This window comes from Aedes aegypti, chromosome 1 (genome assembly GCF_002204515.2).
Source record: "Aedes aegypti strain LVP_AGWG chromosome 1, AaegL5.0 Primary Assembly, whole genome shotgun sequence".
In the NCBI taxonomy this organism is placed as follows: Eukaryota; Metazoa; Arthropoda; class Insecta; order Diptera; family Culicidae; genus Aedes; species Aedes aegypti.
The window spans coordinates 52,219,259-52,238,223 of NC_035107.1; the positions used below are offsets into that span (position 1 = coordinate 52,219,259).

An 18,965-nucleotide genomic window follows, 5' to 3' on the forward strand; every position below is an offset into this window, starting at 1 on the left:
GAAATAGTACAAAATAGACAACCAAAGCGACCGGTAGCGTGTATTATTTTCCCTCGTCCGTTCTTCCGCGCAATAAATTGAAGTAGAGTGCAGTGCAATTAAACCACAATTTCTCTCTCGATTCCGAAAACATATCTTCGGCTGTGGCCAACGGTGGCAATCATCAACCCATTCTCGAGAAGAGATCGCGCACTAATTATTTGCGACAATCAGTGAAATTTAGTGCAAACTGTGGATCCGATTTCGGTGGATAACCGCCACTAAAACTACGCGGTGAAGTGCTGTAGTGATGAATTTCACGATCCCGTGATTTGGTGCGCCGCTATTGAATATAGCGGGTAGAAAAACCTCCGGTGGCCGGCAATTAGAGCTCCACGCTCGAACATTGGTCCTTCGAGCCGGATCGGAGGAAGCATCCAAGCCCAAATCGACGCGCGAATTGGTGGTATTCGCCATTGTGGTAAGTGGTCAGAGGACGTTGACCACAGAAGGTAGGCCATTCAAGCTATCCCTATTGATAAGCAAATTGCTGCACACACGATCGGCGCCAACCTTTGCCCCCAGTACAGAAGCCCATAGTACGTACTGTGTGAGGAATAACGTGTAACGTTGCATGCTTGTATTGCTAGGCGAAGAACGATCGAATCGTTTGTATGTAGAATAAGCGCACGTAGAAGTTTGGCAATATCATATGCGGTGGCATATAGGCTCACCCAATTAGCCTGTTAGATAATTGCCTTAGGTGCGCTTTACAGTGTCGCACATATTTGTTGGTTCGGTGGCAAACCCAAATAAATCATTTAATTTTTAATTGATTTTCAATTTCCTACGATTGCGCGGTGGCGTTTTTAGCGGATCCGCGAATCGTTTAAGGAGACACGTAACCGCGTCGGGAAGGATTTTTCGTTACGATTTTACGTGTTCTCTTTCGGTCGTTCGTTCCGAGTTCGCGTAGAAGCATCACGTGACGCGACGGGAAGGAGGTACACGTTCGATTATCCGTGGTGTTTCCGTCGTTCGCGTACGAGCAGCACAACGCGACGGGAAGGAGTTATTCGTGCGATTTTGTGTTGTTCACGTTTCGGTTCGCGCAGTCAAGTGATTCGTGGTGGTAGTAAGTGATGACGGGCAAGAAGGACAAGAAGTTGGCGGAGGATAAGCTGATTCTCAAACGGGTATTGGCAACGCGAGATGTGGTGGAAAGGTTCATTAGCGAATACGACCACGAAAGGGATTCTGGAGAAGTCGTCGTGCGGTTGGAAACGCTGAATAGAACCAACAAGGAGTTTCTGCATATCCAGTCCGAGATCGAGAAGCTAGATGATGAGGAAAACTTCGAACACCACATGGCGATGCGGAATGAGTTTGAGAACCGGTTCTGCAAGATGAAGGGCTTTCTTCTCGCCAAGCGACCCACGGAGCGGAATCATCCGCTTCTTAATTCAACGATGACGTCATCAACACTAGCGCCGCTTCATAACGTGACTGGATTCCATCATCGTTTGCCGAAAATCGATCTGCCAAAGTTCTCTGGAGACGAATCGCGCTGGATTTCGTTCCGGGATAATTTTCTATCCATGATCCACGGCAACGATGACATTCCTATGGTGAATAAGTTGCAATATCTGCTGCAGTCTTTGGAAGGAGATGCCAAGAAGCCGTTTGAGAGTGTCGATATCCAAGCGGACAACTACGCACCAACCTGGGATGCGCTCATGAAGAGATACGACAACAAGCGTTTTTTGCGGAAGGAGTTGTTTCGGCGATTATTCGAACTGCCATCGATGAAGCGTGAGTCGGCGCAGGAGCTGAACACTCTGGTGGACGACTTCCAACGACACGTGAAGGCTTTAGCGAAACTTGGTGAACCAATTCAGCATTGGGACACCCCGCTCACGTTCATCCTCTGCAACAAGCTCGATTCCTACACGTTGCGTGCCTGGGAGCAGGAAACTCGACAGAAAGACGAAGTCAAGTATGATGAACTGATCGAGTTCCTCACGCAACAAGTCCGGATGCTGAAGTCCGTCTCTAGTGATCTGCAGTATCGTTCCCAAGGGCCCAGCATCAAGGTGGCCGGCCCAACTCCGAAGAAATCCTCCACAGTCAAGTCCATCGTCAACAGTGCTACCAACGAACCCAAATCCAACGTTCCACAATGCCATGCTTGCCCACAGAAGCACCAGCTGTTCCAATGTCCGACGTTTGCCAATATGCCAGTCTTGCAACGTCGAGAGTTGGTTTCACAGCGAAGTTTATGTTGGAACTGTTTCCGCCCAAACCATCAAGCGAAGGTGTGTAAGTCGAAGTTTTCGTGCAGAACGTGCCACGCCAAGCACCATACGTTATTGCACGACCAAGTTGCACCAGCAAGATCCACGCCGAACCCTGCCGGCTCGTCGAACACGTCTATGCAGCAACCAATTCCATCCACGTCAGCGAACGTTGGGACCGCTGGATCGTCGAATCCACCCGAAGTGAATCTATCCGTTCAATCAAGTAGAAGCACGGTCCTATTGGAAACGGTTGTTCTCTCCATCGTCGACAAGCACGGCAAAGAAATCACCGCCCGAGCACTTCTTGATTCCGCTGCGATGTCAAACTTCATCACCAAGAAGCTGGCAAATGCTCTTGCCACCCGTCAAGCCGTCGTAGATATTGCAGTTGCTGGAATCGGAGAATCAATGAAGCAGATCAAGCGGCAGATCTCCGCAACGATCAAATCCCAATCTAAACCCTTTTCCACCACACTCGAATTCCTAATCATGAAGAAGCCTACTGCCAATCTACCCACTATCGCTATAAATACTGCATCATGGAACATACCAAAGCTTCCACTAGCAGATCCGAACTTTAATGTTCCGGGCATGATCGACATTATCATCGGCGGTGAATGTTACCATGAAATCCACACAGGTAATCGTCTGTCACTCGGTGACGGTCTACCTTTCTTGGTTGACACCCTTTTTGGATGGACAGTCTCTGGAAAAACTGCCATCAACTCCTCCATCGCACCACCGGTGTGCTACCTGTCGACAGTCGATCGATCTCTAGAAACAGCGCTTCAGAAATTCTGGGAACTCGAAGCCGTCGATCATGGCCCTACGTATTCCACTGAGGAAAAACGATGCGAAGAAATCTATGCCAATACTACCACCCGAACTCACTCCGGAAGGTACGTCGTACGCCTTCCTCGGTCCGAAGATCCGCAAGTCACCCTCGGCGACTCTCGAACAATTGCCACTCGCCACTTCTACAGCATCGAGAGACGCCTTGAGAAAGATTCCGCCTTAAAGCAAACCTACCACGAGTTCATCGACGAATACCTTCACCTCGGTCACATGCGCAAACTCGATGTTGTTGACGACGATGTGCCCCACTGTTACCTGCCCCACCATCCAGTGTTTAAGGAGAGCAGCACCACCACCAAGGTGCGCGTAGTGTTCGACGCGTCCTGCAAGACATCTTCCGCTGTGTCTCTGAACGATACACTCCTCGTCGGTCCAGTTGTGCAACAGCCTTTAGTCAATATCATCATTCGCTTCCGTTTCCACGTAGTCGCATTTGTGGCAGATGTGGAGAAAATGTATCGACAAGTCCGCCATCATTCCGTCGATCAGCATTTTCTGCGCATCCTGTTTCGTCGAAATCCATCCGAGCCGCTCGCTACCTACGAACTTCTCACCGTCACATACGGTACGGCAGCTGCTCCATACCTGGCCACTCGAACCTTGCTGCAGTTGGCCCAGGATGAAGGAGATAAGTATCCAGATGCCGTTCAAGCCGTCGTTGAAGACTTCTACGTCGATGATTTGCTCTCCGGAGCAGACAATGTGAAAGCTGCTATCAAGAAACGTTGCCAAATCACCAATATGCTTGCATCCGCTGGATTCCCGTTGAGGAAGTGGGCCTCCAATGAACCAGATGCACTGGCCGGAGTACCACCCGAGGATCTGGCAATCAAACCACTTCATGATCTGCAAGACGACCAATCCGTCTCAACATTGGGACTTGTTTGGGATACAAGGACGGATATGCTACGTTTCAACGTCGAAATGCCACTTCCAGCACCGATTCTAACCAAACGCAAGATTATTTCGTACATCGCCAGAATATTCGATCCGTTGGGCCTCGTCGGCCCTGTGATAGCTACCGCCAAGATGTTCATGCAGCGGCTTTGGAAGCTGAAGACCGAGGACAATCATCCCTACGAGTGGGACAGACCGCTTCCACCTAAATTGCAGGAAGAATGGAAGAAATACCACGCCACGTTGGATATTCTTTCCGAACTTCGGATTCCTCGATTCGTTTCCTTTGCCGGTGCACCCAGTGTTCAGCTACACTTCTTTTCCGATGCGTCGGAGTTGGCCTACGGTGCCTGTTGCTACGTTCGCTCCGAAGGCGATGATTGTATAACCGTGAGACTGCTCACGTCCAAGTCGAAAGTCGCACCTCTCGCAACCAAGCATTCCATCGCCCGTCTCGAGCTCAGCGCAGCCGTCCTGTCCACCAGACTGTTCCAGAAGGTTGAACAATCAGTACGCATAACAGCTGATGTCCTCTTCTGGACAGATTCAACCACCGTTCTGCAATGGCTCAATTCCGCTCCGAATCGCTGGAAAACATTCGTGGCAAATCGAGTATCGACGATCCAATCAAACACCGAAGGACATTCCTGGAAACATGTTCCCGGAATAGACAATCCTGCCGATGAACTATCCCGAGGCCTGATGCCAACCGAACTGCCAAACCAATCTCGATGGTGGAACGGTCCGGCATGGCTCTCACAATCTCCCAGTCATTGGCCCGATGCAAGTATCCCACAAGAAGAGTCTTCGTTAGTCGCTGAAGAAGCACGCAAGGTTACGCTGGTATCGTTGGAGAGTGAAGGAGTCCAGTTTGCCGATCATCTGTTTTCACGCTTCTCCACGTACACCAAACTTCGTCGTGTGGTTGCGTACTGCATCAAGTACATCCGTTCCCTCCAAGCCGTAGTACAGCAATCTACCGAAGACAGATCGCTTATTCTAACCACGGTAGATCTGATGAAGTCCGACCAAGCCCTAGCTCGTTTAGCACAACAACAAACCTTTTCGGAAGAACTATCCGAGCTACATGCCACCGGCGTCGTGAAAGGCGCTCCGCTGAAATGGTTGAAGCCGCGTCTAAGCGATGACGGCATCCTTCGTGTTGGAGGCCGGCTTGAGAACGCTAATGCATCAGAAGCAAGCAAACATCCCATAATCTTGTCAGCTAAACATCCATTTTCCCGCTTGCTTGCCGATCACTATCATAAAACTCTCCTCCATGCGGGTCCCCAATTGATGTTATCCACGTTGCGCCAAAGGTATTGGATCCTTGGAGGGAGAGATCTGACTCGTTCAACCTACCATCGTTGCGTCAAGTGCTTCCGCAAAAAGCCGAACCTCATCCAGCAAAGCACTGCAGATTTGCCGATATCACGTGTCACACCGGCGCGCCCGTTTTCCATTTCTGGAGTGGATTACTGTGGCCCAGTGTACCTCAAGTCTCCCGTTCGAAACCGATCGCCGACCAAGGCTTACATAGCCATTTTTGTGTGCTTCTCCACGAGAGCAGTGCATATTGAACTGGTTTCCGACCTGTCCATGCCAGCATTTTTATCCGCTCTACGTCGCTTCATCGCTCGCCGCGGCCGTATCCAGGAGCTCCACTCCGATAACGGAACCGCATTCAAGGGTGCAGCAAATTCGTTGCACCGTCTTTATGAAATGCTGAAGATCAACAACAGCGATCGTGAGGCAATCATCCGTTGGTGTGCAGACCAGGAAATCCAGTGGAAGTTTATTCCGCCACGTGCCCCACATTTCGGAGGTTTGTGGGAGGCGGCAGTGAAATCGTGCAAGCATCATCTTCTCCGAGAAGTCGGTCAGACGTCCCTCAGCTGGGAAGACATGACAACCTTGCTGGCACAAATCGAAATGTGTCTGAATTCCCGTCCACTAACTCCGATCCCAACCGAATCCACCGACCTCGAAGCGCTCACACCTGGGCACTTTCTCGTTGGCTCGAACCTACAAGCAGTTCCGGAAGCTGATGTTGCCAATATTCCTGACAACCGTCTGGATCACTGGCAGCGTACAACCAAACAGCTTCAGCGTATCTGGACCAGGTGGTATCCGGAATACCTCGCCCAGCTTCAAACACGAGCCAATAAAGGATGCAAGTCACCGGTGAACCTTCAGTTGGGACGGATGGTGGTCATCAAGGAGGAAAACCTTTCGCCAGCGCAGTGGCCTTTAGGCCGCATTACAAAGCTTCACCCAGGCAAGGATGGAATCGTCCGCGTAGTCAGTCTGAAGACAGCTGCCACGGAGAACGTAGTACGCCCAGTGGCCAAGGTGGCCCTCCTGCCGATTCAAATCGAAGAAGATCATCAATCAACCAAATCGTAAGCAGACCCTACAAAGATCGGTAGAGCAGTCCGAAACTGTCTCAACGCATGTTTGGATAGCTAACAGGTGATTAGCGTTCCAACCCTTTTACCAGTCCCTGTTCGTTCTACCGGGTCTCTTTTTTTACAGAACCTTTCTGCTCTCGTCATCTCATCAACTCACCGCTCTCGTTCGCATCCCGTACACCATCTGCTGAATGAGCCCATTCAGGCAGCATCCAACTGATTAATGAGATCCGACAGTGCGACGAAGCTCAACGTGTTCGCCATCCGACGTCAGCCGATTTCGGAGAGAGTAGTGAGAGAGGAAGCATGCTGAGAGAGTTGAAACAGTGTGGCCGTTTCAAGGTGGCCGGAATGATCAGTATGCTGATCAAATGTATATAATTGTAAATAGTTATAAATAGTTCTAGAGTTAAGTTCTTTGAATTCAAAAACTACCCTGAATTTGAAACAATCAACCCGTCACCATAATTGTATGACCCACTGTAAAGGCAAATTGTTAACACACTACACACCACCGTACCCATTCAATCAAATGCAAATTGTTACGTAACATACCCAATACTCAGCATCAAGAAATAGTACAAAATAGACAACCAAAGCGACCGGTAGCGTGTATTATTTTCCCTCGTCCGTTCTTCCGCGCAATAAATTGAAGTAGAGTGCAGTGCAATTAAACCACAATTTCTCTCTCGATTCCGAAAACATATCTTCGGCTGTGGCCAACGGTGGCAATCATCAACCCATTCTCGAGAAGAGATCGCGCACTAATTATTTGCGACAATCAGTGAAATTTAGTGCAAACTGTGGATCCGATTTCGGTGGATAACCGCCACTAAAACTACGCGGTGAAGTGCTGTAGTGATGAATTTCACGATCCCGTGATTTGGTGCGCCGCTATTGAATATAGCGGGTAGAAAAACCTCCGGTGGCCGGCAATTAGAGCTCCACGCTCGAACAACGCCTTTTCACTTCGCGGGAAACGTCGTTGTCACATGTCACAAAAGTTCCAAAGTAAATTAATTCTTCAACAACTTCAAAAACATCCCCATCAAACACTACCTCAGCACCTACACCACCATGCCTGACTCTATCTCTACCTGCAACCATGTACTTCGTTTTGGTAGAATTAATGGTCAGGCCTATCCTCGCTGTCTCCCTCTTCAGAGGCACGAAGGCCTCTTCCACTGACCTGCGATCGATTCCAATTAGGTCTTTATCGTCCGCAAAGCCAAGGAGCATGTGCGACCTTGTTATAATAGTGCACGCCAGATCTCCTAATAGCACCCTTGAGTGCAATATTGAACAGTAAATTCGAAAGTGCGTCTCCCTGCTTCAATCCGTCTAACGTCACGAACGAGCTTGACACCTCGTCTGCGATCCGAACAATTGAGTTCGAACCATCCAGCGTAGCACGTATCAGGCTAATTAGTTTCACCGGAAAACCATGTTCAGACATTATCTGCCACAGCTCATTTAATTTCACTGAGTCGTACGCCGCCTTGGTGTGTCTGCCAGTTATACTCCTGGAATTTGTCTAGGATCATTCGCAAGCTAAACATCTGCGTTGTCGAACGGCCCTCACAAAAACCAGCTTGGTATTCGCCGACGAAGGACTCCTCGAGCGGTCTCAGTCTGTTAAACAGGATGCGCGACAGAATTTTGTACGCCGAATTCAGCAGGATGATTCCTCTGTAATTGGCACACTCCAGTATGTGCCCTTTCTTGTAGATAGGGCTGATGAGGCCATCCAACCAGCCGATGGGCAATACTTCGTCCTCCCATACCTTTAGAAGTACTCGGTGGATCGACTGGTAAAGCTGCTCGCTTCCGTGCTTGAGAAGCTCGACCGGTATCTCGTCCTTCCCAGCAGCCTTACAGTTCTTCAGCTCGCTGATAGCCTTTTCAACCTCTCCTATGGTCGGTCTCTTGATCGTCATCATCTATGTTCATCCTGTTCCTCGCTACATTTCCATTCTCACCGTTCAACAATTGCTGAAAGTGCTCCTTCCACCTGGCAGCCACCGCTGTTTTATCGGTCAGCAAGTTCCCTTCTCGATCATTGCACATGGCGGGCACTGGTATGGTATTGTGCCGCGCACCATTGACCGTTGCATAGAATCTCCGTATATCATGCCGGTTCATGCTTTCTTGAGCGTCAGCTACCACACTTTCTTCGTGCTGCCTTTTCTTTCTGCGGTGGATTCGCTTTTTTTCGGCTCTCGCTGCCCTGTACCGCTCTCTGTTCTGTCGGGTACTGGTCACAAGCATACGGCTTCTGGCGACATTATTCATGTCTGTCACACTCTGGCACTCTTCATCGAACCAGTCGTTTCGTCTTCGTCGTTGACCAGTGCCGATCACTTCCCGCGCCGTTGTTGCCATAGCTTCGTGGATAGGGTCCCACAGGCTGTCGACGTCTCCAGCAACGTTGATTGCTACCCCATCAGTAGACAAGCGTTGTATATTGAAGCGCAGCGTTCTGTTTGTTGTGGAACTTTTAGCTACAACGAGATAATGATCCGAGTCGATATTAGGGCCTCGGAAGGTCCTGACATCAATGACATCTGAGAAATGTCGCCCATCAACCAGCACGTGGTCTATTTGGGAGCAGGCATCGCCACTCGGGTGTCGCCAGGTGTGTTTGCGGATATTCTTTCGTGCGAAGTAGGTACTGCTGATTGCTATCCTTCTTGCAGCGGCGAAGGTTACTAGCCGCAGGCCAATATCGTTGGTAACGGAATGAAGGCTTTCCGCTCCAATGACGGGTCGGAAGAAATCTTCTTTCCCGATCTGCGCATTTGCGTCGCCGATGACTATCTTGACGTCTTGTTTTGGGCACTCTCTGTAGGCCTTATCCAGGTTCTCATACAACTCATCCTTCATGTCATCGGGCTTATCGTATCTTCATTCTCAACACACAGATTCGGTCGCTTACCGGTTTCCACCGAATAATTCGCTTCATCTGCTTCCCAATCACTATGAAGCCAACTCCACGTTCTGCTCTGTCGCCATCGCTGTAGTAGATGTGGTACTTAAATGAAGTGTTGGCGATGGGGTCCACTGCTCGGAATTTACGTTCTCCGGTTCTCGGCCAGCGTATTTCCTGGATAGCTGCCACGTTCACGCCGACATTCCGCAGCTCACGAGCCAGGAGCCCAACACGCGCGGGTTCATTGAAAGTTCTCACGTTTCAAGATCCAATTTTCCAATCGTTGTCCTTTACTCGTTGCCGGGTCTGTTGCCGTCAAATCAATCCGTTTGCTCTACTTTTGCCATCCACCTTTATCAGGGCGTTGGACCTGCAGCTCTGGTTCTCAATAGTTTCAAGTTCTTTCGGGCATGCTGTTTGATATCTGTTCCATAAGTAGATATCGCGATCGTGGTTGTCTAAAAAAAACTGTTTTTATTGAAGTTTTCAACAGCGATTTTAAACGTGAAAAACATTATTTTATGCTCTCTTTCAATTATGGTCAGATAAACAAACATGTTTTCTTTCAAATAGTAGAAACAGCTTTCCATTTTAGAAAAATGCTTGCTTAACTGCATATGTATTGTTTTGCGGGGTAAAATGTCCCGCTTCAGTCCGGCGTTAGCCGAGCTGTAAACGTACGCACACAATCATGCTTGTTTATAGGTTGCATACATCCGGGCGTTTGTTCAGATGTTATTGTTTAACCTTCCTTAGTCCCTAACAAAAAGTTACAAATTGTGACTTAGGGTCGTTTTCGACCCGAAAATTCAAACAGCTCGCAAAAATCAGTGTGTTGACCGAATTTAGTTCTGTTGGGCTTAAATGAAGGGCACACATGTCTAGTTTCAGAAACCCTCCCGGAGATCCGGATTTGGTCACTGTGGCCACCGGGAGCCTGCTACATATGAAAAAAGTCCCTTTAGAGTCCCTTACTTTGACGACCTGTAGTTTCGTAACTAAACAAGTAATCTGAACCGTCCTCATATTGTTGAACAGGTATTCACGTGGACTGTGAAAAGAGATTCTTTAATCACTTAGTTATTCATACCCGGTTCCGGAAACCCGGAACATCCGAAAAGTAAGTTTCCATCGCAGTTCTGCATATGTAATTCACATCGTCACTATTCGGTTGATGAATATTTTGGCATATTTTTTTTCTGTAATAAGGAACCAATTACCGGCGCACATTCCCTGAAATATTCGGTCCTGTATGGTCCATGCGGAACCGGTTCCTGGAGTTCCTGGAGGTGGCCAATCTGGCCAATTCGATGAAATTACTCAGATTTGAACCCCAAAACCAAATGAATTGTGTCCAATTCTTTACGATTTGTTATGTTTGGATGTATTTTGCCAAAAGAATGAATGGATGGTTATTCTGGTCCTTTTGGAGCACCGGAATGGCCACCGGGAATACCCGTAATATGGGACCACAAAGTTTTAGCACCAAAAGTAGGCATGCGACGGCTCAATCTTCATGATTTTGCATCCCTGTGACTCTGCTAGTTCAATTATTGATGAATGATCACTTTGGTTCTTATGGCATACCAAAATAACCCAGGAATGGCCACCGGAAATACCCGTATTGTGGGACATTTAAGTTTTTGTACCAAAACCAGGCATGCGACGGCTCAATCTTCATAATTTTGAATACCTGTGACTTTGCTAGTTCAATTATTGATAAATGACCACTTTGGCTCTTCTAGCCCACCCAATTAACCCAGGAATGACCACCGGAGATACCCGTGTTGTGAGACATTTCAGTTTTTGTACCAAAACTAAGCATGCGACGGCTCATTCTTCATGATTCTGGATACCTGTGACTCTTCTAGTTCAATTTTAGATGAATGACCACTCTGGCTCATTGTTACCTCGAAATAACCCAGGAATGTCCACCGGAGATACCCATATTGTGGGACATTTTAGTTTTTGTACCAAAACTAGGCATGTGACAGCTCAATTTTCATGGTTTTGAATACCTGTGACTTTGTTAGTTCAATTATTGATGAATGACCACTTTGGTTCTTCTGGCCCACCGAAATAAACCAGGAATGACCACCGGAGATACCCGTATTATGAGACATTTCAGTTTTTGTACCAAAACTAGGCATGCGGCGGCTTAATCTTTAGGGTTTTGAATACCTGTGACTATTCTAGTTAAATTATAGATGTATGATCATTCTGGCTAATTGTGACCGAAAAAAAAACCTGAAGATCGTAGACTCAAAAGTCAATTTGAGCATATTGAGATGTAAAATTTGTGAAAAAATAATTAAATCGTTCTGGTGAGCTTCGATCTCACGACCCTTAATACGCTAGACTGGGCGCGTTAATCAACTACGCCACAAAACGAGTAACGATTCTACAGCGTAGTCGCTCAACCTGAAACCTGAGGACCTGAGTGGACTTTTACTTATTATTGTGTGAGAAAATTCACATGCCCGAAAAAGCAGGAAGATTGAGCCGTCGCATGCCTAGCTTTGGTACAAAAACTAAAGTAACCCACGATAGGGTTTCTTCGGTGGACATTCAAAGGTTATTCCTGTGACAGCAAAGGACCAGACTGGCCATCCATTCATTATTATGTGAGATGGATCACGTGCTCAGAAAAATAGGAAAATTGAGCCGTCACATGTCTAGTTTTGGAACTAAATCTGAAACGTCCCACAATAGAGATAACACCGGTAGTCATTCCTGGGGTTTTTCGGTGGTAATACCCAAGTAACCAGTAAGCACGATAATGCGGCACGGTAACAGCATTACAGGGGATAGGCAAAATGATTGAGATAGGCAAAATTTTGCCCAAATTCAAATGCTTATAACTTTATGAAAAATGGATGAAATTGGATGCATCTGGAAGCAGTCGACGGCAAATTTGGTCCAGTTTTAGGAACTTCCTTGGCCATGCATATTGGCCACTGGACACCGGAGATGTTCCGGATTTTCTGAGGTCATGTCCAAATGTCATTTTTTCTGTCGCTTGTATTTTTGTGTGGTGTAAAGTTAGATAGATGTTTGCAATTTTCCTAGAAACTAGAACTAATAGGAAGTTGAATGCCACCGGACGCATTAAGATTGGTTGGAAATCTTCAGAAATATGACCATTTCCGTAAAACTGGTTCCGGAAAGCATGGTCAGTCATGTTTGTATTTCCAATCATGTAAATATTATCCGGAGCTATATCCAAGCGGACACCAACCTTAAAAATGATGTTTCCTGCAGCGTATTCAGAACCATTAGATGCACAGACCACTCTATAGAACGTTCCAGGTGCCCTGGGGGAAGTGGTCAATATGGAACATATCCGGAACCATATCAATATGGGCATCAAACTTCATTATTTTCAAAGGTTATGCTTTCCGAAGCATTTCCAGCATCACCGGCTGCCATAACCACTTTATAGTAGGTTCCAGGTGCCCCGGGGGATGTGGCCAATTCGGAACATGTCCGTTCATCTGTTAAGAATCACATTCTACCATAAACAGTAAGATCAATGTGACTTGGAAAATGGCGAGCATTTTCAGAACCACAAGATATAATAATCACTCTATAGTATATTCCAGGGGCTCCTAGAGATGTGGCCAACTCGAAACATGACCTCATCCCCCAGGGCCCATGGAACCTACTATACAGTGGTCATATAAATAAGTTGCGCTGTAAATACTTCTATTAGCATCACCTTCAAAAATCTTGATGTTTTTACCCATATTGATGTGTTTTCGGGCATGTTTTGAATTGGCCACATCCCCGGGGCACCTGGAATCTACTATAAAGTGGACATGGCAGCCGGTGGTGCTGGAAATGCTTCGAAAAGCATAACCTTTGAAATCATGAAGTTTGATGCCCATATTGATATGGTTCCAGATATGTTCCTAATTGACCACTTCCCCCAGGGCATCTGGAACCTTCTATAGAGTGGTCTGTGCATCTAATGGTTCTGAATACGCTGCAGGAAACATCATTTTTAAGGTTGATGTCCACTTGGATATAGCTCCGGATAATATTTACATGATTGGAAATACAAACATGACTGACCATGCTTTCCGGAACCAGTTTTACGGAAATGGTCATATTTCTGAAGATTTCCAACCAATCTTAATGCGTCCGGTGGCACTCAACTTCCTATTAGTTCTAGTTTCTAGGAAAATTGCAAACATCTATCTAACTTTACACCACACAAAAATACAAGCGACAGAAAAAATAACATTTGGACATGACCTCAGAAAATCCGGAACATCTCCGGTGTCCAGTGGCCAATATGCATGGCCAAGAAAGTTCCTAAAACTGGACCAAATTTGCCGTCGACTGCTTCCAGATGCATCCAATTTCATTCATTTTTCATAAAGTTATAAGCATTTGAATTTGGGCAAAATTTTGCCTATCTCAATCATTTTGCCTATCCCCTGTATATGCATATAGGGTAATCATTTAATGCATGTCAGTTTTATATACGCATATAATGCTATTATAATGCCAGAAAAGGCGAAATAGCGTGCCATTATAGTGCCAAGATATAACCGTGCTTCTCTGCACCACTAATGCTGATATAAGACCACGTGAGAAACGTCAGTTGTTTTCGACAGGTTTTTAGGGCGAATATTTTGTGCTTTCGCGTACGCAGCCAGAGAGCTTTCTCGTATGCGGTCAAGCAACTGGTATACGAGGTAAATAAATGAATGAATGAAAACGGAAACCTCTAATAGTATGCAAAAAATGTAATAAAATGATACAGATAGTACTTCTCCTTATCAAACATATTCGTTTTGGTAGTTTTCATCATTTTGAGGACTTGCAATTGCCACATTTTGATCCTCGTTTTATGATGATGAAATTCCTCATTTTGCGTCTCGAACCTGCGACACCAGTATTGTTGAGTTGTTGTCTTGCTCCTTTGCTCCTACGGCCACATAAGATGAATAGTATTGGAAAGAAAAGTGATCAATTTAAACCATCACTTTTCCCCGTCATAAAAACCTACAATTGTAGTAGTGAAAAGATTTATGTTTGACTCCCTCTTACCACTATATGCAAACACAAAGCACGTGGTATATCTGTCAAAACACTGGATGGCATTTAAACATGCCCTGTATTCGAATATAAAGCCAATATAGTACTTATTTAATGCCTGTATGCATCAGGCTTAGAAGCATTAATGATGCTGTAATAGGGTTTTTATACATCGGAAGTGCTGTTATAAGGTGTGTAAGCATTTGTGGTGCTATTATAATGCATGTACGCATCTATGATGCTGATTAAGGGCTTATTATTAGTGCTACTTGGGTAATTATCCAGAGTGATCATTCACTTTTAATTGAACTAGAAGAGTCACAAGTATTATAAATAATGAAGAATGAGCCATCGCATGCCTAGTTTCGGTACAAAAACTTAAATATCGCACAGTACGGGTATCTGAGGTGAAATTCTTGGGTTATTATGGTAGTAAAGAAAAACCAAACCGGTAATTTATCTATAATTGAACTAGAAAAGTCACAGGTATTCAAAATCATGAAATTTGAGCTGTCGCATGCCTAGTTTTGGTACAAAAACTGCAATGTTCCACAATACGGGTATTTCCGGTGGCCATTCCTGGGTTATTTCGGTGGGTCAGAAGAGCCAGAGTGGTCATTCATCTAAAATTGAACTAGCAGAGTCACAGGGATGAATTATGAAGATTGAGCCGTCGCATGCCTAGTTTTGGTACAAAAACTGACATGTCTCACAACACGGGTATCTTCGGTGGCCATTCCTGGGTTATTTGGGTGGGCTAGAAGAGCCAAAGTGGTCATTCATCAATATTTGAACTAGCAGAGTCACAGGGATGTAAAATTATGAAGATTGATCTGTCGCATGCCTAGTTTTGGTACAAAAACCGAAATGCCCCACCATACGGGTATTTCGGGTGGCCATTCCTGGGTTATTTCGGTGGGCCAGAAGAACCAAAGTGGTAATTTATCAATAATTGAACTAGAAAAGTCACAGGTATTCAAAATCATGAAGATTGAGCCTTCGCATGCCTAGTTTTGGCACAAAAACCGAAATATCCTACAATACGGGTATCTCCGGTAGTCATTCCTTCGTTATTTCGTGGTAACAATGAGCCAGAGTGGTGATTTATCTAAAATTGAACTAGAAGAGTCACAGGTATCCAGAATCATGAAGAATGAGCCGTCGCATGCCTAGTTTTGGTACAAAAACCGAAATTTCCCACAATATGGGTATCTCCCGTGGTCATTCCTGGGTTATTTGGGTGGGCCAAAAGAACCAAAGTGGTCATTCATCAATAATTGAACTAGAAAAGTCACAGGTATTCAAAATCATGAAGATTGAGCCGTCACATGCCTAGTTTTGGTACAAAAACTGAAATGTCCCACTATACGGGTATCCAGAATCATGAAGAATGAGCCGTCGCATGCCTAGTTTTGGTACAAAAACTGACATGTCTCACAACACGGGTATCTCCGGTGGTCATTCCTGGGTTATTTGGGTGGGCTAGAAGAGCCAAAGTGGTCATTTATCAATAATTGAACTAGCAAAGTCACAGGTATTCAAAATTATGAAGAGTCACAGGGATGCAAAATCATGAAGATTGAGCCGTCGCATGCCTACTTTTGGTGCTAAAACTTTGTGGTCCCATATTACGGGTATTCCCGGTGGCCATTCCGGTGCTCCAAAAGGACCAGAATAACCATCCATTCATTCTTTTGGCAAAATACATCCAAACATAACAAATCGTAAAGAATTGGACACAATTCATTTGGTTTTGGGGTTCAAATCTGAGTAATTTCATCGAATTGGCCAGATTGGCCACCTCCAGGAACTCCAGGAACCGGTTCCGCATGGACCATACAGGACCGAATATTTCAGGGAATGTGCGCCGGTAATTGGTTCCTTATTACAGAAAAAGAATATGCCAAAATATCCATCAACCGAATAGTGACGATGTGAATTACATATGCAGAACTGCGATGGAAACTTACTTTTCGGATGTTCCGGGTTTCCGGAACCGGGTATGAATAACTAAGTGATTAAAGAATCTCTATTCACAGTCCACGTGAATACCTGTTCAACAATATGAGGACGGTTCAGATTACTTGTTTAGTTACGAAACTACAGGTCGTCAAAGTAAGGGTCTCTAAAGGGACTTTTTTCATATGTAGCAGGTTCCCGGTGGCTACAGTGACCAAATCCGGAACTCCGGGAGGGTTTCTGAAACTAGACATGTGTGCCCTTCATTTAAGCCCAACAGAACTAAATTCGGTCAACAAACTGATTTTTGCGAGCTGTTTGAATTTTCGGGTCGAAAACGACCCCAAGTCACAATTTGTAACTTTTTTTTATGGATGCTCCCCTAGGGGTCATTCAAAACTTTTGTTTCCGCAGAAACAAAATTTCACACAAAAAAATAATTGTCAGAAAGTTTCAAATCGCTAGGTTATTGCAATCAAAAGTTACATTGATTTGAATTTTGAAATGGGTCGAAAAAGACCCAAGGTCCTTACTAAGGTTAATAATAGTATACACTCTGAGAAAAATCTAAACTAACTAGTTTAAAAGACACACTAAAACGCTATTTGACTGGTTGGGTCTAGCTTTCGTTTATCTGCCGGTTATACTGGGCTAGTATAACTTTCAAAAATACAAGGTGTTGTATAGGAATGCTTAATGACTGATTAGTTTAACTGGTTTCCGATAAAAAAAATATTTGAAAAATAAAAGAAAACTAAATTTATCGCATTTTAAAAGGGATAAAATAAAAACCGAAAATAGTAAACCAATTTATTTCACAAGTATGTTATAATTATTAAAAACAATCTTCACTAAAATTCATACAGCACCACCCTCTTACTTCCTTCCGTTGGCCGCAACCTGCTGTGCGGTTTTTTCCCCGTTGGCAATGGTCTGGAAATGACGAGTAAACTTCTTAGCCTCTCGGTATTTCTTCAGCAGACGACGCAGGATCATTCACAGCAGCCTACAGGCATACATGCACTGGCCGTACCTTCCCGATGTCCATATCCACAGTAATGTCCCTTACGGCGAACAAGTCTGGGCTTGCGGATGCTGAATCGGGCTTCTTGATGATCAAACCATCCGGATCTTTTCTGTCGGAAGTAAGACGGACGTCACTACACTCCAGTAATCCAATCAATCAGGGGAAACCTTGCCAGCTGATGCAATAGTGATCGGCAACTATGAAGGAACCCAGCGTAAACGAGGAGCACTAACTCCAGCACTGTGAATCCGATCCGGGGATCGATGACAGCTTCAACTGTTGGCCTTCGGAATATCATCCATCGTGGCACCACAAACATCATGTACAGTGTAGAATACTGAAAATGAGTAATTTAATTATTAAATTAAACGAAAACAAAAAATCAGTTATTTATTCACCTTTTATTTTGGATCAGGAGCGGAGATAAAGTTTCGCGAGTGATTGAAAACCGTTGATGAAAAACGTACACTGAACGTAAACGCTCTGAAAATTTCTCTGACATAAATCAGAACCTAGTTTAATTTCCTAATCAATTTAGTATTCTTCGTAAACTGAGGCTAGTATAAATGTTCAAAAAGTAAAAATGGTTTTGATTTTAATCTTTTTTCGTTTTGTTAGGATTTTGAGTGTACATGTGGATGCGAAAAATGTACATTTGTAAGGTTCCAATAGGGGTGGGCGTTTTTCCCCCAGAGTTGATTAAAGTTTAGGTCCTTCGATAAGCTTTTTTAGGACAAATTTAACAGATTTTTTGCATGTAATACAAACTATGACAGTGCACAAGTTGGCTCTCGGCGACAGTTTCATAAGTTTGGTTATTTATCGACCTAAAAAATGATCTTGAAAGTCGCACAAAATTGCAACGAAAACAGCGAAAAACGTTTCTATACGTTTTTTACGATTTTCTTGAGAAAAACTCATAAAAATATATAGAGGGAAGCATTTTTATCCATTTTCTATAACCTAGGGTGATAAAAAGTATTCTAAACCACACCGTTCGTCCAAATCGAGGGTGGCGCGTTTTGCCCCCTATGGGCATATTACCCCCAGTTCCCCTATGCTCGATCCTAGACTGTGAGAAAGTTTGGATTTGAAGCATGTGTTGGAGAAGGCTGGGAATCATAATGGGTGGTATACTACAGTACTATGGTGAGCCGTCATGCGCTAGCGGTGTTAGAATGAATGATGATATGTCTAGCAAAAACACGGTTTTTTCAATGACGAACAAATTTGTAGAAAACACAATAAATGTTAAGAATCTTGGAAAAAAAGTTATGGGTGCCTGCTCGTCGATCCCTACAAGTCAAGCATATCGATGTCAAGGCTGCATATCTGCACGGGGACCTCATGGAGACCATATATATGAGGCAACCCAAGGGCTACTAAACTGGCCCGCAGGAGAAGGTGTGTCTGCTGAAGCGTAGCCTCTACGGATTGAAATCTGGAATCAAAAGATACAATCCAAAGCAGATCCAGAAAGTCGATGGAGGAAAGTAATTCGTTCTATTGTTTGTCGACGATATGCTCGTGGCAAGTCAGGAAAACGATGGACAACGACCTGTCAA

The 18,965-nt window shown here is 45.1% G+C and overlaps 1 protein-coding gene and 1 long non-coding RNA gene across 2 annotated transcripts in view; one reads left to right on the plus strand and one right to left on the minus strand.

Moving 5' to 3' along the window:
* LOC5568402 (putative epidermal cell surface receptor) overlaps window positions 1-18,965 on the plus strand; it is a 666,851-nt gene that overhangs the window by 58,597 nt on the left and 589,289 nt on the right. The gene's annotated exons all lie outside the window — the stretch shown is intronic.
* On the minus strand, window positions 17,133-17,944 carry LOC110677934. The gene is made up of 3 exons (XR_002501314.1): window positions 17,799-17,944; window positions 17,407-17,737; window positions 17,133-17,306 (listed from the first exon to the last, which is right to left on the minus strand). It is a non-coding gene; the product is annotated as an uncharacterized LOC110677934 (long non-coding RNA).